Genomic DNA, 27,500 nt, shown 5'->3' with positions numbered 1-27,500 from the left:
CATGCACTTCTGTAGGATGAGACAGTGAAGAGGCGAGCACGCACCGAGAACGCACTAGCGAATAAATTATGCGGCAACCAAACCTTTCGCCGGCCCCCCTCTCAATCCCAAGGCTCTACCGATCGGCAAAAACTTAGGGTGGAGAGTGGACCCTTGATGAAATTAGGGACGTCGAGCAATGCACCCATGCAACCAAACCACCTCTTTCCTTCTTGCCGTCCGGGCAGGATAAAAATGCGATGATAGAACGTGCCAATGAGACGGAGCCCTTGGCTAAAAGATACAACTCCATACACACTCAGCAACAAGCGCATCTTAGAATCGAACACCAAATGTGCAGTGTGTTGCAAGCCGTGCAGACACCTACATATAGGGTATATCCATCAAAACAAAGCGACAAGTACTTCCCACCAGCTCCGCCATTGCGATTACCGAATGGGATAATACTCACCGCCACAGATTAATGACCATCATTACCGTCTCGGAATAGATACAAGCACATCGAGCTTCATCCGATCAGCTGGATGAATTTCACCTTGAAGGGGCCCAATCCAAAAGTTCCGGAGGTCATCTCCTGGAACTCTCGAGAACAAGGCCCATCTTACATGCAAACTCTGCTACTGCGCAAACATAGGTTGCAATTAAAGAGAAATTGCAAGGCCGTCACAATGGCCCGAGGCCAATGCTCCGACTAAGTCAATTTTCTCTTGCAATCACCATGCCGCCGTTCACAGAGAGATCTCCCCCATTCACTTGTGACGCGACGCACAATCCAAGGGCTAGACGCGAGCTCGCCCTTGAAAGGCCACTTTCCAAGGCATCCCCCGATGACACATTGGAACGACAACCGCTGTCGAACCATTTCCCAATGTTGTGCCGATCGAGTTGGCACAGAGCCGCTAGACGAGGGCTCCCGTTTTAGATCGAGTTTTAAAATCACCAAGAAGACGCGGTGAGGGCTGGCAACCGCTGCCAAACCTTTTTCCGAAATTGCGCCAGCTGAGTGACAAGAAAACATGATGTAAAGGAGAGTCCAGGAATAGCACCACCCTCGAAGGTGGGCTTCATGCCCTTCTAATTGATTCAACGTCGGCGTCCACCGTTTCAAAATCCGACATATCCATCCGCCCTGACAGCGGCGTTGAATCAATGAGCTGGGCACGGGAGAGGCTCGCGGCAACCACCTCTCCCATTGTAGCCGCGATAGGCTCGCAAAAAATTTTGCTAGAGCGCCAAGTACCCACCTCATTGCTATAGACAAGGGCTCGCCATTAGATCAACTTCGAAATCGCATAACGGACGCGGTGTAGAATGGCAACCGCTGCCAAGTCTCTTCCGTAATTGCGTCAGTCGAGTGATCGAAGAAGGTGATCTAAGAGAGGGTCCAAGCGTGTAGGCATTCGTTGGGGGATTCGCGCCGATGGCAAAAATTTGTGCAATACCCGAGCAACACCGGACGGAGGTGCAAGACGAGGGCTCCCGTTTTAGATCGAGTTTTAAAATCACCAAGTAGACGCGGTGAGGGGCTGGCAACCGCTGCCAAACCTTTTTCCGAAATTGCGCCAGCTGAGTGACAAGAATACATGATCTAAAGGAGAGTCCAGGAATAGCACCCTCGAGGGTGGGCTTCATGCCCCTCTAATTGATTCAGCGTCGCCGTCCACCGTTTCAAAATCCGACATTTCCATCCGCCCTGACAGCGGCGTTGAATCAATGAGGAGGGCACGGGAGAGGCTCGCGGCAACCACCTCTCCCATCGTAGCCGCGATAGGCATGCAAAAAATTTTGCTCGAGCGCCAAGCACCCACCTCATGCCTAGAGACAAGGGCTCGCCATTAGATCAAAACTTCGAAATCGCTGAACAGACGCGCTGTAGAATGGCAACCGCTGCCAAGTCTCTTCCGTAGTTGCGTCGATCGAGTGATCGAAGAAGGTGATCTAAGAGAGGGTCCAAGCGTAGGCATTCGTTGGGGGATTCGCGCCGATGGCATAAATTTATGCATTACCCGAGCAACACCGGACGGAGGTGCTAGACGAGGGCTCCCGTTTTAGATCGAGTTTTAAAATCACCAAGTAGACGCGGTGAGGGCTGGCAACCGCTGCCAAACCTTTTTCCGAAATTGCGCCAGCTGAGTGACAAGAAAACATGATCTAAAGGAGAGTCCAGGAATAGCACCCTCGAGGGTGGGCTTCATGCCCCTCTAATTGATTCAACGTCGGCGTCCACCGTTTCGAAATCCGACATATCCATCCGCCCTGACAGCGGCGTTGAATCAATGAGGGGGGCACGGGAGAGGCTCGCGGCAACCACCTCTCCCATTGTAGCCGCGATAGGCACGCAAAAAATTTTGCTAGAGCGCCAAGCACCCACCTCATGGCTAGAGACAAGGGCTCGCCATTAGATCAACTTCGAAATCGCTGAACAGACGCGCTGTAGAATGGCAACCGCTGCCAAGTCTCTTCCGTAGTTGCGTCGGTCGAGTGATCGAAGAAGGTGATCTAAGAGAGGGTCCAAGCGTAGGCATTCATTGGGGGATTTGCGCCGTTGGCATAATTTTATGCAATACCCGAGCAACACCGGACGGAGGTGCTAGGCGAGGGCTCCCGTTTTAGATCGAGTTTTAAAATCACCAAGTAGACGCGGTGAGGGATGGCAACCGCTGCCAAAACCTTTTTCCGAAATTGCGCCAAGCTGAGGGAGAAGAAAACATGATTTAAAGGAGAGTCGAGGAATAGCACATCCAGGGTGGGCTTCATGCCCCTCTAATTGATTCAACGTCGGCGTCCACCGTTTCAAAATCCGACATATCCATCCGCCTTGACACCGGCGTTGAATCAATGAGAGGGGCACGGGAGAGGCTCGCGGCAACCTCCTCTCCTATATAAGCTATTAGTGCGAGGCTCGCTCTGCATTAGAAATTAGCGAACACACCGACATCCGCCTTGAAAATCCAAATCCTTTAAAATTCCTACCAAACAGCCATTCACGACCCAATTTTTTATGAGGTCGGCAGAGGAGCAAAAGATTGTCATCGGTTGGGAGATGTGAGTTCATGGAGCCGAGGGACTGAAATGGTCATCGAGCTGGATGAATTTCACCTTGAAGGGGCCCAATCCAAAAGTTCCGGAGGTCATCTCCTGGAACTCTCGAGAACAAGGCCCATCTTACATGCAAACTCTGCTACTGCGCAAACATAGGTTGCAATTAAAGAGAAATTGCGAGGCCGTCACAATGGCCCGAGGCCAATGGCTCCGACTAAGTCAATTTTCTCTTGCAATCACCATGCCGCCGTTCACAGAGAGATCTCCCCATTCACTTGTGATGCGACGCACAGTCCAAGTGCTAGACGCGAGCTCGCCCTTGCAAGAAAGACCACTTTCCAAGACATCCCCCATTCAGTGAAAGAAAGACCACTTTCCAAGACATCCCCCGATGACACATTGGAACGACAACCGCTTTCGAACCATTCCCAATGTTGTGCCGATCGAGTTGGCACAGAGGCGACCTTAGGGAGCTCCCGCGTAGCAATCGGGATGTGCTTTCATACCCATCTCTCACAAAAACCAATCTTAGCTGTGAACAAATTTCGCCGCAATGACACCCATTGGAACGACGACCGCTGTCGAACAACTCCCGAATTTGTGCCCCGATGGAGTGAGAAAGAATAGCAACTTTGGGGAGCCGCGCATCGCAAACGGGCTGCTGCTTCATTCCGCTCTTGTATATAGATCCGATGTCGTTGATTTCGTTTGGAATCCGAGGCTGCATTCGTCCTTGCTCACACAAGCAATGGCTCTTCTCATCGAATGGCCACGGGGAGCTTCCGATCACAAAGGATCCCTTGTCACTCGTGACGCGCAGCCCAACTGCTTTCCGAAATTGCGCCAGCTGAGTGACAAGAAAACATGATCTAAAGGAGAGTCGAGGAATAGCACCTCGAGGGTGGGCTTCATGCCCCTCCAATTGATTCAACGTCGGCGTCCACCGTTTCAAAATCCGACATTTCCATCCGCCTCGACACCGCCGTTGAATCAATGAGAGGGGCACGGGAGAGGTTCGCGGCAACAACCTCTCCTATATAAGCTATTAGTGCGAGGCTCGCTCTGCATTAGAAATTAGCGAACACGCCGACATCCGCCATAAAAATCCAAATCGTTGAAAATCCTGACCAAACAGCCATCCACGACCCAATTTATTATGAGGTCGTCTAAGGAGCAAAAGATTGTCGTCGGTTAGGAGATGTGAATTCATGGAGCCAAGGGACTGAAATGGCAAACGGGCTTCTGCTTCATTCCGCTCTTATATATAGATCCGATGTCGTTGATTTCGTTTGGAATCCGAGGCTGCATTCGTCCTTGCTCACACAAGCAATGGCTCTTCTCATCGAATGGTCACGGGGAGCTTCCGATTACAAAGGCTCCCTTGTCACCCGTGATGCGCAGCCCAACTGCTAGACGACGGCTCGCCCTTCAGATCGCTGCCCAGGCAACCACCACAACGGCACCATTGGAACGACAACCGCTGCCGAACCATTCCGAAATTTTTTTGCCAAAGAAGTTGTTGCGAAGAGAACGACTCTGGGGAGAGAGCCCTCGCATAGCAAAATCGGGATGGCTTCACGGCAGCTGGATGGGATTTGAATTCATGGAGCCAAGGGAGTGAAATGGTCATCGAGCTCATCCGATCAACTGGATGAATTTCACCTTGAAGGGGCCCAATCCAGAAGTTCCGGAGGTCATCTCCTGGAACTGTCAAGAACAAAGGCCAATCTTACATGCAAACTCTGCTACTGCGCAAACATAGGTTGCAATTATAGAGAAATTGCAAGGCCGTCACAATGGCCCGAGGCCAATGCTCCGACTACTAAGTCAATTTTCTCTTGCAATCACCATGCCGCCGTTCACAGAGAGATCTCCCCATTCACTTGTGACGACGCACAATCCAAGTGCTAGACGCGATCTCGCCCTTGAAAGGCCGCGTTCCAAGACATCTCGATGACACATTGGAACGACAACCGCTGTCGAACCATTCCCAATGTTGTGCCGATCGAGTTGGCACAGAGGCGATCTTAGGGAGCTCCCGCGAATCGATCGGGAAGTGCTTTCGTACCCATCTCTCACAAAAACCAATGTTAGCTGAACAATTTTAGAATCCAAGGCTCGTATCCATCGATATCGTCGGCACTGGGTCTATATTCAAAGGCCGCGGAGAGGTTCCGATAAGAGAAGCTCACCTGCTCTCTTGCACAAACATCCCCAAATGCTAGACGCAAGCTCCAGCCCTTAGCATCGCTCTCCAGATCACCGCAATGACACATTGGAACGACAACCGCTGTCGAACAACTCCCGAATTTGTGCCGATGGAGTGAGAAAGAAGAGCCAGATCGGGTCGACGAAAACGGCTAAGCCAGATCGGGTCGGCCAGCATGGCTCGGCCACCATTTTTCGCCGAGAGCTTTCGATATTAAAGCTCCCATGTAGCCGCGATAAGTACACCATGACAAATTGCTAGAGCGCCGAGCACCCATAGCAAATTGCCATTATACCAAGCAACGCCGGAGTGCTAGACAAGGGCTCACGTTTAGATCAAGTTTTAAAACCACCAAAAAACACACGCCATGGATCGGCAACCGCTGCCTCACCTTTTCCAAAATTGAGTCATCGCAAAACATGATCTAAAGGAGAGCCGAGGAAAAGCACTGAGATCGCTTCATGCCCCTTTCATTCATTCAACATCGGCATACACCGTTTGAAAACCCAACAATCCGATCCGCCTAGACACCAATGTTGAATGAATGAAAGGGGCACGGGAGAGGCTCGCGGCAACAACCTCTCCTATATAAGCTATTAGTGCGAGGCTCGCTCTGCATTAGAAATCTGCGACAGCGCGGACAAAATCCTTAAAAATCCAATTCAATGAAAAATGTGACCAAACAGCCATCCACGACACCATTTTTGGAGCTCGCCCAGATCGGCTCGGCCAGAATGGCTCGCCCAGATCGGCTCGGCGAGCATGGCTCGGCCAGATCGGCTCGGCCAGCATGGTGACTTGCTGACTCGGTGAGAGTACTTCGAACTGTCAAGAACAAAGGCCAATCTAACATGCAAACTCTGCTACTGCGCAAACATAGGTTGCAATTATAGAGAAATTGCAAGGCCGTCACAATGGCCCGAGGCCAATGCTCCGACTACTAAGTCAATTTTCTCTTGCAATCGCAATGCCGCCGTTCACAGAGAGATCTCCCCATTCACTTGTGACGACGCACAATTCAAGTGCTAGACGCGAGCTCGCCCTTGAAAGGCCGCGTTCCAAGACATCCCGATGACACATTGGAACGACAACCGCTGTCGAACCATTCCCAATGTTGTGCCGATCGAGTTGGCACAGAGGCGATCTTAGGGAACTCCCGCGTATCGATCGGGAAGTGCTTTCGTACCCATCTCTCACAAAAACCAATGTTAGCTGAACAATTTTATAATCCAAGGCTCGTATCCATCGATATCGTCGGCACTGGGCCTATATTCAAAGGCCACGGAGAGGTTCTGATGAGAGAAGCTCCCCTGCTCGCTTGCACAAACATCCCCAAATGCTAGACGCAAGCTCCCGCACTTAGCATCGCTCTCCAGATCACCGCAATGACACATTGGAACGACAACCGCTGTCGAACAACTCCCGAATTTGTGCCGATGGAGTGAGAAACGAGAGCCAGATCGGGTCGACGAAAACGGCTAAGCCAGATCGGGTCGGCCAGCATGGCTCGGCCACCATTTTTCGCCGAGAGCTTTCGATATTAAAGCTCCCATGTAGCCGCGATAAGTACAACATGACAAATTGCTAGAGCGCCGAGCACCCATAGCAAATTGCCATTATACCAAGCAACGCCGGAGTGCTAGACAAGGCCTCACGTTTAGATCAAGTTTTAAAACCACCAAAAACACACGCCATGGATCGGCAACCGCTGCCTCACATTTTCCAAAATTGAGTCATCGCAAAACATGATCTAAAGGAGAGCCGAGGAAAAGCACTGAGATCGCTTCATGCCCATTCCATTCATTCAACATCGGCATACACCGTTTGAAAACCCAACAATCCGATCCGCCTAGACACCAATGTTGAATGAATGAAAGGGGCACGGGAGAGGCTCGCGGCAACAACCTCTCCTATATAAGCTATTAGTGCGAGGCTCGCTCTGCATTAGAAATCTGCGATAGCGCGGACAACTCCCTTAAAAATCCAATTCAATGAAAAATGTGACCAAACAGCAATCCACGACACCGTTTTTGGAGCTCGCCCAGATCGGCTCGCCCAGAATGGCTCGCCCAGATCGGCTCGGCCAGATCGGCTCGGCCAGCATGGTGACTTGCTGACTTGGTGAGAGTACTTCGAACTGTCAAGAACAAAGGCCAATCTAACGTGCAAACTCTGCTACTGCGCAAACATAGGTTGCAATTATAGAGAAATTGCAAGGCCGTCACAATGGCCCGAGGCCAATGCTCCGACCACTAAGTCAATTTTCTCTTGCAATCGCACATGCCGCCGTTCATAGAGAGATCTCCCCAATCACTTGTGACGACGCACAATCCAAGTGCTAGACGCGAGCTCGCCCTTGAAAGGCCGCGTTCCAAGACATCCCGATGACACATTGGAACGACAACCGCTGTCGAACCATTCCCAATGCTGTGCCGATCGAGTTGGCACAGAGGCGACCAAACAGCCATCCACGACACCGTTTTTGGAGATTGGCCAGATCGGCTCGGCCAGCATGGCTCGGCCAGCACGGCTCGGCCAGCATGGCTCGGCCAGAATGGCTCGCCCAGATCGGCTCGGCCAGCAAGGCTCGGCCAGAACGGCTCGCCCAGATCGGCTCGCCCAGATTGGCTCGGCCAGCATGGCTCGGCCAGAACGGCTCGCCCAGAAAGGCTCGGCCAGAACGGGTCGCCCAGATCGGCTCGGCCAGAATGGCTCGCCCAGATCGGCTCGGCCAGATCGGCTCGGCCAGAATGGCTCGCCCAGATCGGCTCGGCCAGATCGGCTCGGCCAGCATGGTGACTTGCTGACTTGGTGAGAGTACTTCGAACTGTCAAGAACAAAGGCCAATCTAACGTGCAAACTCTGCTACTGCGCAAACATAGGTTGCAATTATAGAGAAATTGCAAGGCCGTCACAATGGCCCGAGGCCAATGCTCCGACTACTAAGTCAATTTTCTCTTGCAATCGCACATGCCGCCGTTCACAGAGAGATCTCCCCAATCACTTGTGACGACGCACAATCCAAGTGCTAGACGCGAGCTCGCCCTTGAAAGGCCGCGTTCCAAGACATCCCGATGACACATTGGAACGACAACCGCTGTCGAACCATTCCCAATGTTGTGCCGATTGAGTTGGCACAGAGGCGACCAAACAGCCATCCACGACACCGTTTTTGGAGATCGGCCAGATCGGCTTGGCCAGAACGGCTCGGCCAGAACGGCTCGCCCAGATCGGCTCGGCCAGCAAGGCTCGGCCAGAACGGCTTGCCCAGATCGGCTCGGCCAGAACGGCTCGCCCAGATCGGCTCGGCCAGCAAGGCTCGGCCAGAACGGCTCGCCCAGATCGGCTCGCCCAGATCGGCTCGGCCAGCATGGCTCGGCCGGAACGGCTCGGCCAGCATGGCTCGGCCAGAACGGGTCGCCCAGATCGGCTCGCCCAGAACGGGTCGCCCAGATCGGCTCGGCCAGATCGGGTCGGCCAGAATGGCTCGCCCAGATCGGCTCGCCCAGATCGGCTCGGCCAGCATGGCTCGGCCAGAACGGCTCGGCCAGATCGGGACGGTGACTTGATGAACGGACTTAGAGATTCGACTTCGTGGGCCGACCTGGCGGGGAGACTTGATGAACGCACTTGAAGGGTCGACTTGGTGGGGTGACTCTATGAACGGACCTAAAGAGTTGACTTGGTGAGAGTACTCGGTGGGGTGACCTGATGAACAGACTTAGAGAGTCGACTTGGTGAGAGTACTTGGTGGGCCGATCTGGCCGGGTGACTTGATGAACAAACTTAAAGAGTCGACTTGGTGAGAGTACTCGGTGGGCTGACCTGGTCACGTGACTTGATGAACGGACTTAAAGAGTCGACTTGGTGGGCCGACTTGGCCGGGTGACTTGATGAACGAACTTAAAGAGTCGACTTGGTGGGTCGAACTAGCGGGGTGACTTGGTGAGAGTACTTGGTGGGCTGACCTGGCAGGGTGACTTGATGAACGAACTTAGAGAGTCGACTTTGTGAGAGTACTTGGTGGGTCGAACTGGCAGGGTGACTTGATGAACGAACTTAAAGAGTCGACCTGGCGAGAGAACTTGGTGGGCCGAGCTGGCAGGGTGAATTGATGAACGAACCTAAAGAGTCGACTTTGTGAGAGTACTTGGTGGGCCGACCTGGCGGGGTGAGTTGATGACCGAACTTAAAGGGTCGACTTGGTGAGAGTAGTTGGTGGGCCGACCTGGCGGGGCGACTTGATTAACGAACCTAAAGAGTCGACTTGGTGAGAGTACTCGGTGGGGTGACCTAATGAACAAACCTAAAGAGTCGACCTGGTGAGAGTACTTGGTGGGCCGACCTGGCGGGGTGACTTGGTGAGCAAACTTAAAGAGTCGACTTGGTGAGAGTAGTTGGTGGGCTGACCTGGCAGGGTGACTTGATGAACGAACTTAAAGAGTCGACCCGGTGGGCCGACTTGGCAGAGTGACTTCATGAACGAACTTAAAGAGTCCACTTGGTGGGCCGACCTGGCGGGGTGACTTGATGAACAAACTTAAAGAGTTGACTTGGTGAGAGTAATTTGTGGGCTGACCTGGCGGGGTGGCTTGATGAGTGAACTTAAAGAGTTGACTTGGTGGGGTGACTTGATGAACGCACTTGAAGGGTCGACTTGGTGGGGTGACTCTACGAACGGACCTAAAGAGTTGACTTGGTGAGAGTACTTGGTGGGGTGACTCGATGAAAGGACTTAAAGAGTCGACTTGGTGAGAGTACTTGGCGGCTCGACTTTATGAGCAGACTTAAAGAGTCCACTTGGTGAGAGTGGGCCTAACAGGGCGATGTGGTGAGTGGGCCTAACGGGGCGAGTTGGTGGGGCGACTTGGCGAGTGGTATTAGAGAGCCGACGTGGTGAGGCGACTCGGCGAGTTGGTTCGTTGAGATGACATGGTGAGCTGACTTGGCGAGTCGACCTGGCGAGCGAACTTAAAGAGTCGACTTGGCAACGTACTCGAGTCGACTTGGTGAGGCGACCTGGCGAGCGGGCTCAAAGAGTCAACATGGTGAGGCGACTCATTGAGTCAACATGGTGAGGCGACTCATGGTGAGGAGCTATCCTTGAGGCGACTTGGTGGGCCTACTTGATTAGTCAACTTGGTGAGCCGACCTGACGAGCTGACACGGTGAGCGGGCTTAAAGAGGCGACAGCTTGGTGGGGTAACTCGGCAAGCCAACTTATCGAGGCGAGATGGTGAGTCGACTTGGTGAGCGCACTTAAAGAGTCAACTTCGCGAGGTGACTCGGCGAGTTAGCCCGCTGATGCGACTTGGGCGGGCCGACCTGGCGAACGAACTTAAAGAGGCGACTTGGGTGGGCTGACCTGGTGAGCGAACTTAAAGAGTTGACTTGGCAACGTACTTGAACAATCGACTTGGTGAGCTGACATGGTGAGTGGGCTTAGAGAAGCAACTCGGCGGGGCGACTTGATGAACGGACTTAAAGGGTCGACTTGGCGGGGTGACTCGATGAACGGACCTAAAGAGTTTACTTGGTGAGAGTACTTGGCGGGGTGAACTGATGAACGGACTTAAAGAGTCGACTTGGTGGGAGTACTTGGTGGGCCGACTTGATGAACGGACTTATAGAGTCGACTTGGTGAGAGTAGTTGTTCTGGCGACTTGATGAACGGACTTAAAGAGTCGGCTTGGCGGGGTGACTTGATGAAAGGACTTAAACAGTCGACTTGGTCAGGTGACTCGATGAACGAACTTAGAGGGTCGACTTTGCGGGGTGACTTGATGAACGGACCTAAAGAGTTGACTTGGTGAGAGTACTCCGTGGGGTGACCTGATGAACAGACTTAGAGAGTCGACTTGGTGAGAGTACTTGGTGGGCCGATCTGGCCGGGTGACTTGATGAACAAACTTAAAGAGTCGACTTGGTGAGAGTACTCGGTGGGCTGACTTGGTCACGTGACTTGATGAACGGACTTAAAGAGTCGACTTGGTGGGCCGACTTGGCCGGGTGACTTGATGAACGAACTTAAAGAGTCGACTTGGTGGGTCGAACTAGCGGGGTGACTTGGTGAGAGTACTTGGTGGGTTGACCTGGCAGGGTGACTTGATGAACGAACTTAGAGAGTCGACTTTGTGAGAGTACTTGGTGGGTCGAACTGGCAGGGTGACTTGATGAACGAACTTAAAGAGTCGACCTGGCGAGAGAACTTGGTGGGCCGAGCTGGCAGGGTGAATTGATGAACGAACCTAAAGAGTCGACTTTGTGAGAGTACTTGGTGGGCCGACCTGGCGGGGTGAGTTGATGACCGAACTTAAAGGGTCGACTTGGTGAGAGTAGTTGGTGGGCCGACCTGGCGGGGCGACTTGATTAACGAACCTAAAGAGTCGACTTGGTGAGAGTACTCGGTGGGGTGACCTGATGAACAAACCTAAAGAGTCGACCTGGTGAGAGTACTTGGTGGGCCGACTTGGCGGGGTGACTTGGTGAGCAAACTTAAAGAGTCGACTTGGTGAGAGTAGTTGGTGGGCTGACCTGGCGGGGTGACTTGATGAACGAACTTAAAGAGTCGACCTGGTGGGCCGACTTGGCAGAGTGACTTCATGAACGAACTTAAAGAGTCCACTTGGTGGGCCGACCTGGCGGGGTGACTTGATGAACGAACTTAAAGAGTCGACTTGGTGAGAGTAATTTGTGGGCTGACCTGGCGGGGTGGCTTGATGAGTGAACTTAAAGAGTCGACTTGGTGGGGTGACTTGATGAACGCACTTGAAGGGTCGACTTGGTGGGGTGACTCTACGAACGGACCTAAAGAGTTGACTTGGTGAGAGTACTTGGTGGGGTGACTCGATGAAAGGACTTAAAGAGTCGACTTGGTGAGAGTACTTGGTGGCTCGACTTTATGAGCAGACTTAAAGAGTCCACTTGGTGAGAGTGGGCCTAACAGGGCGATGTGGCGAGTGGGCCTAACGGGGCGAGTTGGTGGGGCGACTTGGCGAGTGGTATTAGAGAGCCGACATGGTGAGGCGACTCGGCGAGTTGGTTCGTTGAGATGACATGGTGAGCTGACTTGGCGAGTCGACCTGGCGAGCGAACTTAAAGAGTCGACTTGGCAACGTACTCGAGTCGACTTGGTGAGGCGACCTGGCGAGCGGGCTCAAAGAGTCAACATGGTGAGGCGACTGATTGAGTCAACATGGTGAGGCGACTCACGGTGAGGAGCTATCCTTGAGGCGACTTGGTGGGCCTACTTGATTAGTCGACTTGGTGAGCCGACCTGACGAGCTGACACGGTGAGCGGGCTTAAAGAGGCGACGGCTTGGTGGGGTAACTCGGCAAGCCAACTTATCGAGGCGAGATGGTGAGTCGACTTGGTGAGCGCACTTAAAGAGTCAACTTCGCGAGGTGACTCGGCGAGTTAGCCCGCTGATGCGACTTGGGCGGGCTGACCTGGCGAACGAACTTAAAGAGGCGACTTGGGCGGGCTGACCTGGTGAGCGAACTTAAAGAGTTGACTTGGCAACGTACTTGAACAACCGACTTGGTGAGCTGACATGGTGAGTGGGCTTAGAGAAGCAACTCGGCGGGGCGACTTGATGAACGGACTTAAAGGGTCGACTTGGCGGGGTGACTCGATGAACGGACCTAAAGAGTTTACTTGGTGAGAGTACTTGGCGGGGTGAACTGATGAACGGACTTAAAGAGTCGACTTGGTGGGAGTACTTGGTGGGCCGACTTGATGAACGGACTTATAGAGTCGACATGGTGAGAGTAGTTGTTCTGGCGACTTGATGAACGGACTTAAAGAGTCGGCTTGGCGGGGTGACTTGATGAAAGGACTTAAACAGTCGACTTGGTCGGGTGACTCGATGAACGAACTTAGAGGGTCGACTTTGCGGGGTGACTTGATGAACGGACCTAAAGAGTTGACTTGGTGAGAGTACTCAGTGGGGTGACCTGATGAACAGACTTAGAGAGTCGACTTGGTGAGAGTACTTGGTGGGCCGATCTGGCCGGGTGACTTGATGAACAAACTTAAAGAGTCGACTTGGTGAGAGTACTCGGTGGGCTGACCTGGTCACGTGACTTGATGAACGGACTTAAAGAGTCGACTTGGTGGGCCGACTTGGCCGGGTGACTTGATGAACGAACTTAAAGAGTCGACTTGGTGGGTCGAACTAGCGGGGTGACTTGGTGAGAGTACTTGGTGGGCTGACCTGGCAGGGTGACTTGATGAACGAACTTAGAGAGTCAACTTTGTGAGAGTACTTGGTGGGTCGAACTGGCAGGGTGACTTGATGAACGAACTTAAAGAGTCGACCTGGCGAGAGAACTTGGTGGGCCGAGCTGGCAGGGTGAATTGATGAACGAACCTAAAGAGTCGACTTTGTGAGAGTACTTGGTGGGCCGACCTGGCGGGGTGAGTTGATGACCGAACTTAAAGGGTCGACTTGGTGAGAGTAGTTGGTGGGCCGACCTGGCGGGGCGACTTGATTAACGAACCTAAAGAGTCGACTTGGTGAGAGTACTCGGTGGGGTGACCTGATGAACAAACCTAAAGAGTCGACCTGGTGAGAGTACTTGGTGGGCCGACCTGGCGGGGTGACTTGGTGAGCAAACTTAAAGAGTCGACTTGGTGAGAGTAGTTGGTGGGCTGACCTGGCGGGGTGACTTGATGAACGAACTTAAAGAGTCGACCCGGTGGGCCGACTTGGCAGAGTGACTTCATGAATGAACTTAAAGAGTCCACTTGGTGGGCCGACCTGGCGGGGTGACTTGATGAACGAACTTAAAGAGTCGACTTGGTGAGAGTAATTTGTGGGCTGACCTGGCGGGGTGGCTTGATGAGTGAACTTAAAGAGTCGACTTGGTGGGGTGACTTGATGAACGCACTTGAAGGGTCGACTTGGTGGGGTGACTCTACGAACGGACCTAAAGAGTTGACTTGGTGAGAGTACTTGGTGGGGTGACTCGATGAAAGGACTTAAAGAGTCGACTTGGTGAGAGTACTTGGTGGCTCGACTTTATGAGCAGACTTAAAGAGTCCACTTGGTGAGAGTGGGCCTAACAGGGCGATGTGGCGAGTGGGCCTAACGGGGCGAGTTGGTGGGGCGACTTGGCGAGTGGTATTAGAGAGCCGACGTGGTGAGGCGACTCGGCGAGTTGGTTCGTTGAGATGACATGGTGAGCTGACTTGGCGAGTCGACCTGGCGAGCGAACTTAAAGAGTCGACTTGGCAACGTACTCGAGTCGACTTGGTGAGGCGACCTGGCGAGCGGGCTCAAAGAGTCAACATGGTGAGGCGACTGATTGAGTCAACATGGTGAGGCGACTCACGGTGAGGAGCTATCCTTGAGGCGACTTGGTGGGCCTACTTGATTAGTCGACTTGGTGAGCCGACCTGACGAGCTGACACGGTGAGCGGGCTTAAAGAGGCGACGGCTTGGTGGGGTAACTCGGCAAGCCAACTTATCGAGGCGAGATGGTGAGTCGACTTGGTGAGCGCACTTAAAGAGTCAACTTCGCGAGGTGACTCGGCGAGTTAGCCCGCTGATGCGACTTGGGCGGGCCGACCTGGCGAACGAACTTAAAGAGGCGACTTGGGCGGGCTGACCTGGTGAGCGAACTTAAAGAGTTGACTTGGCAACGTACTTGAACAACCGACTTGGTGAGCTGACATGGTGAGTGGGCTTAGAGAAGCAACTCGGCGGGGCGACTTGATGAACGGACTTAAAGGGTCGACTTGGCGGGGTGACTCGATGAACGGACCTAAAGAGTTTACTTGGTGAGAGTACTTGGCGGGGTGAACTGATGAACGGACTTAAAGAGTCGACTTGGTGGGAGTACTTGGTGGGCCGACTTGATGAACGGACTTATAGAGTCGACTTGGTGAGAGTAGTTGTTCTGGCGACTTGATGAACGGACTTAAAGAGTCGGCTTGGCGGGGTGACTTGATGAAAGGACTTAAACAGTCGACTTGGTCGGGTGACTCGATGAACGAACTTAGAGGGTCGACTTTGCGGGGTGACTTGATGAACAGACCTAAAGAGTTGACTTGGTGAGAGTACTCGGTGGGGTGACCTGATGAACAGACTTAGAGAGTCGACTTGGTGAGAGTACTTGGTGGGCCGATCTGGCCGGGTGACTTGATGAACAAACTTAAAGAGTCGACTTGGTGAGAGTACTCGGTGGGCTGACCTGGTCACGTGACTTGATGAACGGACTTAAAGAGTCGACTTGGTGGGCCGACTTGGCCGGGTGACTTGATGAACGAACTTAAAGAGTCGACTTGGTGGGTCGAACTAGCGGGGTGACTTGGTGAGAGTACTTGGTGGGCTGACCTGGCAGGGTGACTTGATGAACGAACTTAGAGAGTCGACTTTGTGAGAGTACTTGGTGGGTCGAACTGGCAGGGTGACTTGATGAACGAACTTAAAGAGTCAACCTGGCGAGAGAACTTGGTGGGCCGAGCTGGCAGGGTGAATTGATGAACGAACCTAAAGAGTCGACTTTGTGAGAGTACTTGGTGGGCCGACCTGGCGGGGTGAGTTGATGACCGAACTTAAAGGGTCGACTTGGTGAGAGTAGTTGGTGGGCCGACCTGGCGGGGCGACTTGATTAACGAACCTAAAGAGTCGACTTGGTGAGAGTACTCGGTGGGGTGACCTGATGAACAAACCTAAAGAGTCGACCTGGTGAGAGTACTTGGTGGGCCGACTTGGCGGGGTGACTTGGTGAGCAAACTTAAAGAGTCGACTTGGTGAGAGTAGTTGGTGGGCTGACCTGGCGGGGTGACTTGATGAACGAACTTAAAGAGTCGACCTGGTGGGCTGACTTGGCAGAGTGACTTCATGAACGAACTTAAAGAGTCCACTTGGTGGGCCGACCTGGCGGGGTGACTTGATGAACGAACTTAAAGAGTCGACTTGGTGAGAGTAATTTGTGGGCTGACCTGGCGGGGTGGCTTGATGAGTGAACTTAAAGAGTCGACTTGGTGGGGTGACTTGATGAACGCACTTGAAGGGTCGACTTGGTGGGGTGACTCTACGAACGGACCTAAAGAGTTGACTTGGTGAGAGTACTTGGTGGGGTGACTCGATGAAAGGACTTAAAGAGTCGACTTGGTGAGAGTACTTGGTGGCTCGACTTTATGAGCAGACTTAAAGAGTCCACTTGGTGAGAGTGGGCCTAACAGGGCGATGTGGCGAGTGGGCCTAACGGGGCGAGTTGGTGGGGCGACTTGGCGAGTGGTATTAGAGAGCCGACGTGGTGAGGCGACTCGGCGAGTTGGTTCGTTGAGATGACATGGTGAGCTGACTTGGCGAGTCGACCTGGCGAGCGAACTTAAAGAGTCAACTTGGCAACGTACTCGAGTCGACTTGGTGAGGCGACCTGGCGAGCGGGCTCAAAGAGTCAACATGGTGAGGCGACTCACGGTGAGGAGCTATCCTTGAGGCGACTTGGTGGGCCTACTTGATTAGTCGACTTGGTGAGCCGACCTGACGAGCTGACACGGTGAGCGGGCTTAAAGAGGCGACGGCTTGTTGGGATAACTCGGCAAGCCAACTTATCGAGGCGAGATGGTGAGTCGACTTGGTGAGCGCACTTAAAGAGTCAACTTCGCGAGGTGACTCGGCGAGTTAGCCCGCTGATGCGACTTGGGCGGGCCGACCTGGCGAACGAACTTAAAGAGGCGACTTGGGCGGGCTGACCTGGTGAGCGAACTTAAAGAGTTGACTTGGCAACGTACTTGAACAACCGACTTGGTGAGCTGACATGGTGAGTGGGCTTAGAGAAGCAACTCGGCGGGGCGACTTGATGAACGGACTTAAAGGGTCGACTTGGCGGGGTGACTCGATGAACGGACCTAAAGAGTTTACTTGGTGAGAGTACTTGGCGGGGTGAACTGATGAACGGACTTAAAGAGTCGACTTGGTGGGAGTACTTGGTGGGCCGACTTGATGAACGGACTTATAGAGTCGACTTGGTGAGAGTAGTTGTTCTGGCGATTTGATGAACGGACTTAAAGAGTCGGCTTGGCGGGGTGACTTGATGAAAGGACTTAAACAGTCGACTTGGTCGGGTGACTCGATGAACGAACTTAGAGGGTCGACTTTGCGGGGTGACTTGATGAACGGACCTAAAGAGTTGACTTGGTGAGAGTTCTCGGTGGGGTTACCTGATGAACAGACTTAGAGAGTCGACTTGGTGAGAGTACTTGGGGGGGCGATCTGGCCGGGTGACTTGATGAACAAACTTAAAGAGTCGACTTGGTGAGAGTACTCGGTGGGCTGACCTGGTCACGTGACTTGATGAACGGACTTAAAGAGTTGACTTGGTGGGCCGACTTGGCCAGGTGACTTGATGAACGAACTTAAAGAGTCGACTTGGTGGGTCGAACTAGCGGGGTGACTTGGTGAGAGTACTTGGTGGGCTGACCTGGCAGGGTGACTTGATGAACGAACTTAGAGAGTCGACTTTGTGAGAGTACTTGGTGGGTCGAACTGGCAGGGTGACTTGATGAACGAACTTAAAGAGTCGACCTGGCGAGAGAACTTGGTGGGCCGAGCTGGCAGGGTGAATTGATGAACGAACCTAAAGAGTCGACTTTGTGAGAGTACTTGGTGGGCCGACCTGGCGGGGTGAGTTGATGACCGAACTTAAAGGGTCGACTTGGTGAGAGTAGTTGGTGGGCCGACCTGGCGGGGCGACTTGATTAACGAACCTAAAGAGTCGACTTGGTGAGAGTACTCGGTGGGGTGACCTGATGAACAAACCTAAAGAGTCGACCTGGTGAGAGTACTTGGTGGGCCGACTTGGCGGGGTGACTTGGTGAGCAAACTTAAAGAGTCGACTTGGTGAGAGTAGTTGGTGGGCTGACCTGGCGGGGTGACTTGATGAACGAACTTAAAGAGTCGACCTGGTGGGCCGACTTGGCAGAGTGACTTCATGAACGAACTTAAAGAGTCCACTTGGTGGGCCGACCTGGCGGGGTGACTTGATGAACGAACTTAAAGAGTCGACTTGGTGAGAGTAATTTGTGGGCTGACCTGGCGGGGTGGCTTGATGAGTGAACTTAAAGAGTCGACTTGGTGGGGTGACTTGATGAACGCACTTGAAGGGTCGACTTGGTGGGGTGACTCTACGAACGGACCTAAAGAGTTGACTTGGTGAGAGTACTTGGTGGGGTGACTCGATGAAAGGACTTAAAGAGTCGACTTGGTGAGAGTACTTGGTGGCTCGACTTTATGAGCAGACTTAAAGAGTCCACTTGGTGAGAGTGGGCCTAACAGGGCGATGTGGCGAGTGGGCCTAACGGGGCGAGTTGGTGGGGCGACTTGGCGAGTGGTATTAGAGAGCCGACGTGGTGAGGCGACTCGGCGAGTTGGTTCGTTGAGATGACATGGTGAGCTGACTTGGCGAGTCGACCTGGCGAGCGAACTTAAAGAGTCGACTTGGCAACGTACTCGAGTCGACTTGGTGAGGCGACCTGGCGAGCGGGCTCAAAGAGTCAACATGGTGAGGCGACTCACGGTGAGGAGCTATCCTTGAGGCGACTTGGTGGGCCTACTTGATTAGTCGACTTGGTGAGCCGACCTGACGAGCTGACACGGTGAGCGGGCTTAAAGAGGCGACGACTTGGTGGGGTAACTCGGCAAGCCAACTTATCGAGGCGAGATGGTGAGTCGACTTGGTGAGCGCACTTAAAGAGTCAACTTCGTGAGGTGACTCGGCGAGTTAGCCCGCTGATGCGACTTGGGCGGGCCGACCTGGCGAACGAACTTAAAGAGGCGACTTGGGCGGGCTGACCTGGTGAGCGAACTTAAAGAGTTGACTTGGCAACGTACTTGAACAACCGACTTGGTGAGCTGACATGGTGAGTGGGCTTAGAGAAGCAACTCGGCGGGGCAACTTGATGAACGGACTTAAAGGGTCGACTTGGCGGGGTGACTCGATGAACGGACCTAAAGAGTTGACTTGGTGAGAGTACTTGGCGGGGTGAACTGATGAACGAACTTAAAGAGTCGACTTGGTGGGAGTACTTGGTGGGCCGACTTGATGAACGGACTTATAGAGTCGACTTGGTGAGAGTAGTTGTTCTGGCGACTTGATGAACGGACTTAAAGAGTCGGCTTGGCGGGGTGACTTGATGAAAGGACTTAAACAGTCGACTTGGTCGGGTGACTCGATGAACGAACTTAGAGGGTTGACTTTGCGGGGTGACTTGATGAACGGACCTAAAGAGTTGACTTGGTGAGAGTACTCAGTGGGGTGACCTGATGAACAGACTTAGAGAGTCGACTTGGTGAGAGTCCTTGGTGGGCCGATCTGGCCGGGTGACTTGATGAACAAACTTAAAGAGTCGACTTGGTGAGAGTACTCGGTGGGCTGACCTGGTCACGTGACTTGATGAACGGACTTAAAGAGTCGACTTGGTGGGCCGACTTGGCCGGGTGACTTGATGAACGAACTTAAAGAGTCGACTTGGTGGGTCGAACTAGCGGGGTGACTTGGTGAGAGTACTTGGTGGGCTGACCTGGCAGGGTGACTTGATGAACGAACTTAGAGAGTCGACTTTGTGAGAGTACTTGGTGGGTCGAACTGGCAGGGTGACTTGATGAACGAACTTAAAGAGTCGACCTGGTGAGAGAACTTGGTGGGCCGAGCTGGCAGGGTGAATTGATGAACGAACCTAAAGAGTCGACTTTGTGAGAGTACTTGGTGGGCCGACCTGGCGGGGTGAGTTGATGACCGAACTTAAAGGGTCGACTTGGTGAGAGTAGTTGGTGGGCCGACCTGGCGGGGCGACTTGATTAACGAACCTAAAGGGTCGACTTGGTGAGAGTACTCGGTGGGGTGACCTGATGAACAAACCTAAAGAGTCGACCTGGTGAGAGTACTTGGTGGGCCGACTTGGCGGGGTGACTTGGTGAGCAAACTTAAAGAGTCGACTTGGTGAGAGTAGTTGGTGGGCTGACCTGGCGGGGTGACTTGATGAACGAACTTAAAGAGTCGACCTGGTGGGCCGACTTGGCAGAGTGACTTCATGAACGAACTTAAAGAGTCCACTTGGTGGGCCGACCTGGCGGGGTGACTTGATGAACGAACTTAAAGAGTCGACTTGGTGAGAGTAATTTGTGGGCTGACCTGGCGGGGTGGCTTGATGAGTGAACTTAAAGAGTCGACTTGGTGGGGTGACTTGATGAACGCACTTGAAGGGTCGACTTGGTGGGGTGACTCTACGAACGGACCTAAAGAGTTGACTTGGTGAGAGTACTTGGTGGGGTGACTCGATGAAAGGACTTAAAGAGTCGACTTGGTGAGAGTACTTGGTGGCTCGACTTTATGAGCAGACTTAAAGAGTCCACTTGGTGAGAGTGGGCCTAACAGGGCGATGTGGCGAGTGGGCCTAACGGGGCGAGTTGGTGGGGCGACTTGGCGAGTGGTATTAGAGAGCCGACGTGGTGAGGCGACTCGGCGAGTTGGTTCATTGAGATGACATGGTGAGCTGACTTGGCGAGTCGACCTGGCGAGTGAACTTAAAGAGTCGACTTGGCAACGTACTCGAGTCGACTTGGTGAGGCGACCTGGCGAGCGGGCTCAAAGAGTCAACATGGTGAGGCGACTCACGGTGAGGAGCTATCCTTGAGGCGACTTGGTGGGCCTACTTGATTAGTCGACTTGGTGAGCCGACCTGACGAGCTGACACGGTGAGCGGGCTTAAAGAGGCGACGGCTTGGTGGGGTAACTCGGCAAGCCAACTTATCGAGGCGAGATGGTGAGTCGACTTGGTGAGCTGACTTGGTGAGCGCACTTAAAGAGTCAACTTCGTGAGGTGACTCGGCGAGTTAGCCCGCTAATGCGACTTGGGCGGGCCGACCTGGCGAACGAACTTAAAGAGGCGACTTGGGCGGGCTGACCTGGTGAGCGAACTTAAAGAGTTGACTTGGCAACGTACTTGAACAACCAACTTGGTGAGCTGACATGGTGAGTGGGCTTAGAGAAGCAACTCGGCGGGGCGACTTGATGAACGGACTTAAAGGGTCGACTTGGCGGGTGACTCGATGAACGGACCTAAAGAGTTGACTTGGTGAGAGTACTTGGCGGGGTGAACTGATGAACGGACTTAAAGAGTCGACTTGGTGGGAGTACTTGGTGGGCCGACTTGATGAACGGACTTATAGAGTCGACTTGGTGAGAGTAGTTGTTCTGGCGACTTGATGAACGGACTTAAAGAGTCGGCTTGGCGGGGTGACTTGATGAAAGGACTTAAACAGTCGACTTGGTCGGGTGACTCGATGAACGAACTTAGAGGGTCGACTTTGCGGGGTGACTTGATGAACGGACCTAAAGAGTTGACTTGGTGAGAGTACTCGGTGGGGTGACCTGATGAACAGACTTAGAGAGTCGACTTGGTGAGATTCGACTTGGTGAGAGTCCTTGGTGGGCCGACCTGGTTGGGTGACTTCGTGAACTGACTTAAAGAGTCGACTTGGTGGGGTGACTTCATGAACGGACTTCAAGGGTCGACTTGGCGAGGTGACTTGATGAACGGTCCTAAAGAGTTGACTTGGTGAGAGTACTTGGTGTGGTGACTTGATGAAAAGACTTAAAGAGTCGAATTGGTGAGAGTACTTGGTGGGGTGACTTGATGAACGCACTTGAAGGGTCGACTTGGTGGGGTGACTTTATGAACGGACCTAAAGAGTTGACGTGGTGAGATTGCTTGGTGGGGTGACTTGATGAACATAGTTAAAGAGTCGACTTGGTGAGAGTAGTTGGTCGGGTGACTTGATGAACGCACTCGAAGAATCGACTTGGTTAGAGTACTTGGTGGGGTGACTTGATGAACGGACTTAAAGATTCGACTTGCTGGGCCGACCTGGCGGGGTGACTTGATGAACGGACTTAGAGAGTCGACTTGGTGAGAGTACTTGGTGACTTGGTGGGCCGACCTGGCCAGGTGACTTGATGAACAAACTTCAAGAGTCAACTTGGCGAGAGTACTCGGTGGGCTGACCTGGTCACGTGACTTGATGAACGGACTTAAAGAGTCGACTTGGTGGGCCGACTTGGCCGGGTGACTTGATGAACGAACTTAAAGAGTCGACTTGGTGGGCCGAACTAGCGGGGTGACTTGGTGAGAGTACTTGGTGGGCTGACCTGGCAGGGTGACTTGATGAACGAACTTAGAGAGTCGACTTTGTGAGAGTACTTGGTGGGTCGAACTGGCGGGGTGACTTGATGAACGAACTTAAAGAGTCGACCTGGCGAGAGAACTTGGTGGGCCGAGCTGGCAGGGTGAATTGATGAACGAACCTAAAGAGTCGACTTTGTGAGAGTACTTGGTGGGCCGACCTGGCGGGGTGAGTTGATGACCTAACTTAAAGGGTCGACTTGGTGAGAGTAGTTGGTGGGCCGACCTGGCGGGGCGACTTGATGAACGAACTTAAAGAGTCGACTTGGTGAGAGTACTCGGTGGGGTGACCTGATAAACAAACCTAAAGAGTCGACCTGGTGAGAGTACTTGGTGGGCCGACCTGGCGGGGTGACTTGGTGAGCAAACTTAAAGAGTCGACTTGGTGAGAGTAGTTGGTGGGCTGACCTGGCGGGGTGACTTGATGAACGAACTTAAAGAGTCGACCTGGTGGGCCGACTTGGCAGAGTGACTTCATGAGCGAACTTAAAGAGTCCACTTGGTGGGCCGACCTGGCGAGGTGACTTGATGAACGAACTTAAAGAGTCGACTTGGTGAGAGTAATTTGTGGGCTGACCTGGCGGGGTGACTTGATGAATGAACTTAAAGAGTCGACTTGGTGGGGTGACTTGATGAACGCACTTGAAGGATCGACTTGGTGGGGTGACTCTATGAACGGACCTAAAGAGTTGACTTGGTGAGAGTACTTGGTGGGGTGACTGGATGAAAGGACTTAAAGAGTCGACTTGGTGAGAGTACTTGGTGGCTCGACTTTATGAGCAGACTTAAAGAGTCCACTTGGTGAGAGTGGGCCTAACGGGGCGATGTGGCGAGTGGGCCTAACGGGGCGAGTTGGTGGGGCGACTTGGCGAGTGGTATTAGAGAGCCGACGTGGTGAGGCGACTCGGCGAGTTGGTTCGTTGAGATGACATGGTGAGCTGACTTGGCGAGCGAACTTAAAGAGTCGACTTGGCAACGTACTCGAGTCGACTTGGTGAGGCGACCTGGCGAGCGGGCTCAAAGAGTCAACATGGTGAGGCGACTCACGGTGAGGAGCTATCCTTGAGGCGACTTGGTGGGCCTACTTGATTAGTCGACTTGGTGAGCCGACCTGACGAGCTGACACGGTGAGCGGGCTTAAAGAGGCGACAGCTTGGTGGGGTAACTCGGCAAGCCAACTTATCGAGGCGAGATGGTGAGTCGACTTGGTGAGCGCACTTAAAGAGTCAACTTCGCGAGGTGACTCGGCGAGTTAGCCCGCTGATGCGACTTGGGCGGGCCGACCTGGCGAACGAACTTAAAGAGGCGACTTGGGCGGGCTGACCTGGTGAGCGAACTTAAAGAGTTGACTTGGCAACGTACTTGAACAACCGACTTGGTGAGCTGACATGGTGAGTGGGCTTAGAGAAGCAACTCGGCGGGGCGACTTGATGAACGGACTTAAAGGGTCGACTTGGCGGGGTGACTCGATGAACGGACCTAAAGAGTTTACTTGGTGAGAGTACTTGGCGGGGTGAACTGATGAACGGACTTAAAGAGTCGACTTGGTGGGAGTACTTGGTGGGCCGACTTGATGAACGGACTTATAGAGTCGACTTGGTGAGAGTAGTTGTTCTGGCGACTTGATGAACGGACTTAAAGAGTCGGCTTGGCGGGGTGACTTGATGAAAGGACTTAAACAGTCGACTTGGTCGGGTGACTCGATGAACGAACTTAGAGGGTCGACTTTGCGGGGTGACTTGATGAACGGACCTAAAGAGTTGACTTGGTGAGAGTACTCGGTGGGGTGACCTGATGAACAGACTTAGAGAGTCGACTTGGTGAGAGTACTTGGTGGGCCGATCTGGCCGGGTGACTTGATGAACAAACTTAAAGAGTCGACTTGGTGAGAGTACTCGGTGGGCTGACCTGGTCACGTGACTTGATGAACGGACTTAAAGAGTCGACTTGGTGGGCCGACTTGGCCGGGTGACTTGATGAACGAACTTAAAGAGTCGACTTGGTGGGTCGAACTAGCGGGGTGACTTGGTGAGAGTACTTGGTGGGCTGACCTGGCAGGGTGACTTGATGAACGAACTTAGAGAGTCGACTTTGTGAGAGTACTTGGTGGGTCGAACTGGCAGGGTGACTTGATGAACGAACTTAAAGAGTCGACCTGGCGAGAGAACTTGGTGGGCCGAGCTGGCAGGGTGAATTGATGAACGAACCTAAAGAGTCGACTTTGTGAGAGTACTTGGTGGGCCGACCTGGCGGGGTGAGTTGATGACCGAACTTAAAGGGTCGACTTGGTGAGAGTAGTTGGTGGGCCGACCTGGCGGGGTGACTTGATTAACGAACCTAAAGAGTCGACTTGGTGAGAGTACTCGGTGGGGTGACCTGATGAACAAACCTAAAGAGTCGACCTGGTGAGAGTACTTGGTGGGCCGACCTGGCGGGGTGACTTGGTGAGCAAACTTAAAGAGTCGACTTGGTGAGAGTAGTTGGTGGGCTGACCTGGCGGGGTGACTTGATGAACGAACTTAAAGAGTCGACCTGGTGGGCCGACTTGGCAGAGTGACTTCATGAACGAACTTAAAGAGTCCACTTGGTGGGCCGACCTGGCGGGGTGACTTGATGAACGAACTTAAAGAGTCGACTTGGTGAGAGTAATTTGTGGGCTGACCTGGCGGGGTGGCTTGATGAGTGAACTTAAAGAGTCGACTTGGTGGGGTGACTTGATGAACGCACTTGAAGGGTCGACTTGGTGGGGTGACTCTACGAACGGACCTAAAGAGTTGACTTGGCGAGAGTACTTGGTGGGGTGACTCGATGAAAGGACTTAAAGAGTCGACTTGGTGAGAGTACTTGGTGGCTCGACTTTATGAGCAGACTTAAAGAGTCCACTTGGTGAGAGTGGGCCTAGCAGGGTGATGTGGTGAGTGGGCCTAACGGGGCGAGTTGGTGGGGCGACTTGGCGAGTGGTATTAGAGAGCCGACGTGGTGAGGCGACTCGGCGAGTTGGTTCGTTGAGATGACATGGTGAGCTGACTTGGCGAGTCGACCTGGCGAGCGAACTTAAAGAGTCGACTTGGCAACGTACTCGAGTCGACTTGGTGAGGCGACCTGGCGAGCGGGCTCAAAGAGTCAACATGGTGAGGCGACTCATTGAGTCAACATGGTGAGGCGACTCATGGTGAGGAGCTATCCTTGAGGCGACTTGGTGGGCCTACTTGATTAGTCGACTTGGTGAGCCGACCTGACGAGCTGACACGGTGAGCGGGCTTAAAGAGGCGACGACTTGGTGCGGTAACTCGGCAAGCCAACTTATCGAGGCGAGATGGACAGTCGACTTGGTGAGCGCACTTAAAGAGTCAACTTCGCGAGGTGACTCGGCGAGTTAGCCCGCTGATGCGACTTGGGCGGGCCGACCTGGCGAACGAACTTAAAGAGGCGACTTGGGCGGGCTGACCTGGTGAGCGAACTTAAAGAGTTGACTTGGCAACGTACTTGAACAACCGACTTGGTGAGCTGACATGGTGAGTGGGCTTAGAGAAGCAACTCGGCGGGGCAACTTGGCGAGCACACCTGCTGGGGCAAGGTGGTAAAACGACTATGTGATTCGACTTGGTGAGCTGACTTAGGGAGCTGAGTTGGTGAGCGAACTTAAGGGGTCGACTTGGTGAGGCAACCTGAATAGTCGACTCGGTGAGGTGACTTGGGGAGCCGACATGGTGAGCGGTCTTAAAGAAGAGGCGACCTGGTGGGGCAACCTGGTGAGGCGAGATGATAAGTCATCTTGGTGAGCCGGCTTGACGAGCTGTGAGTGGACTTAAAGAGTCAATTCTTGATTTGGCAAAGACCACATGGTTAGATGACTTGGTGAGCCGACCTGGCTAGCAAAATTGGCAAGCAAACTTATAGAATCGACTTGCTGTCCCCAGCCAGGATCGCACGCCTGGGTCGACCCAACTTGGGTCACCCGACTAGGTCAACCCATCTCCGTCGCCCCAGCCTCGGGCGACCCGACTGGGTCGCCAGAGTGGGTCGACGAGGGGAAAAAAAACAAAAAACAAAAAAAATCATGGGAGGCCCTGTACAGCGAAAAGCGCTAAATTTTGGGCATTACAAAAAGAAGAAAAAAAAAAACAAGTTACCCGCTTTTGGATCACGCACAAGTTTCAGTTCACGTATTGCCGAGCCGACTCGAGGCGTTACGCCTAGCTAGCCAGATTCGAGGTAGGCTAGCCGAAACGATCCGATTTGAGAATTTTCTTTATAAAAAGAGATCATGATAGGGCTCGTAAGGCAAAAAAGAATGAAATTTTGGGAGTTCAAAAAAAAACGTTACCCGGTTTTGGATCGCGCACAGGGCTCGGGTCACGTAGCATCGAGGTGCCCTGGGTGACATGATTCGAGCGAAAAGTCGACGGTGGCATGAGTCGTGCAAAAACATTGGAGGCCATTAAGGCTCGAGGCGCTTCGAGTCGAGGTTGCCGAGGCGGGTCGGGTTGAAAACTTTGGGCGTTAACCAAAAAGAAAAAGTTAACCGCTTTTGGATCATGTACACGGCTCGGGGCACTTAGAATCAAGTCGAGCACGGTGACATGAGTCGTGCGAAAAATTTGGAGACGACTCGAGTCGGGGCATCCGACTCTATTCGAGTTCAAAACTTTGGGACTTGACAAAAAAAAGAAAAAAGAAAAAGTTACCCGGTTTTGGATCACGTAAGTGACTCGGGCCACTCAGAATCAAGGCGAGTGCGATTACATGAGTCGAGCGAAAAAAAAAATGGAGGCGGTTAAGGCTCGAGGCAATTCGAGTCGGGGTAGCTGAGTCGATTCGAAAACTTTGGCCGTTAGCCAGAAAAAGAGTTAATCGCTCTTGGATCACGTACATGACTTGGGGTGCATAGAATCAAGTCAAGCACGGTGACATGAGTGGTTCGAAAAAATTGCAAGCGATTAAGGCTCGAGGCGATTTGAGTTGGGGTTGCTGACACGATTCGGGTTGAAATCTTTGGGTGTTAACCAAAGAAGGAAGAAGTTACCCGCTTTTGGATCACGTACATGACTC

This window comes from Cupressus sempervirens, chromosome 1 (assembly GCF_028749045.1).
Source record: "Cupressus sempervirens isolate cs-2001-9-10 chromosome 1, ASM2874904v1, whole genome shotgun sequence".
Taxonomy (NCBI): Eukaryota; Viridiplantae; Streptophyta; class Pinopsida; order Cupressales; family Cupressaceae; genus Cupressus; species Cupressus sempervirens.
Note: the sequence above shows the minus strand (reverse complement) of the source record.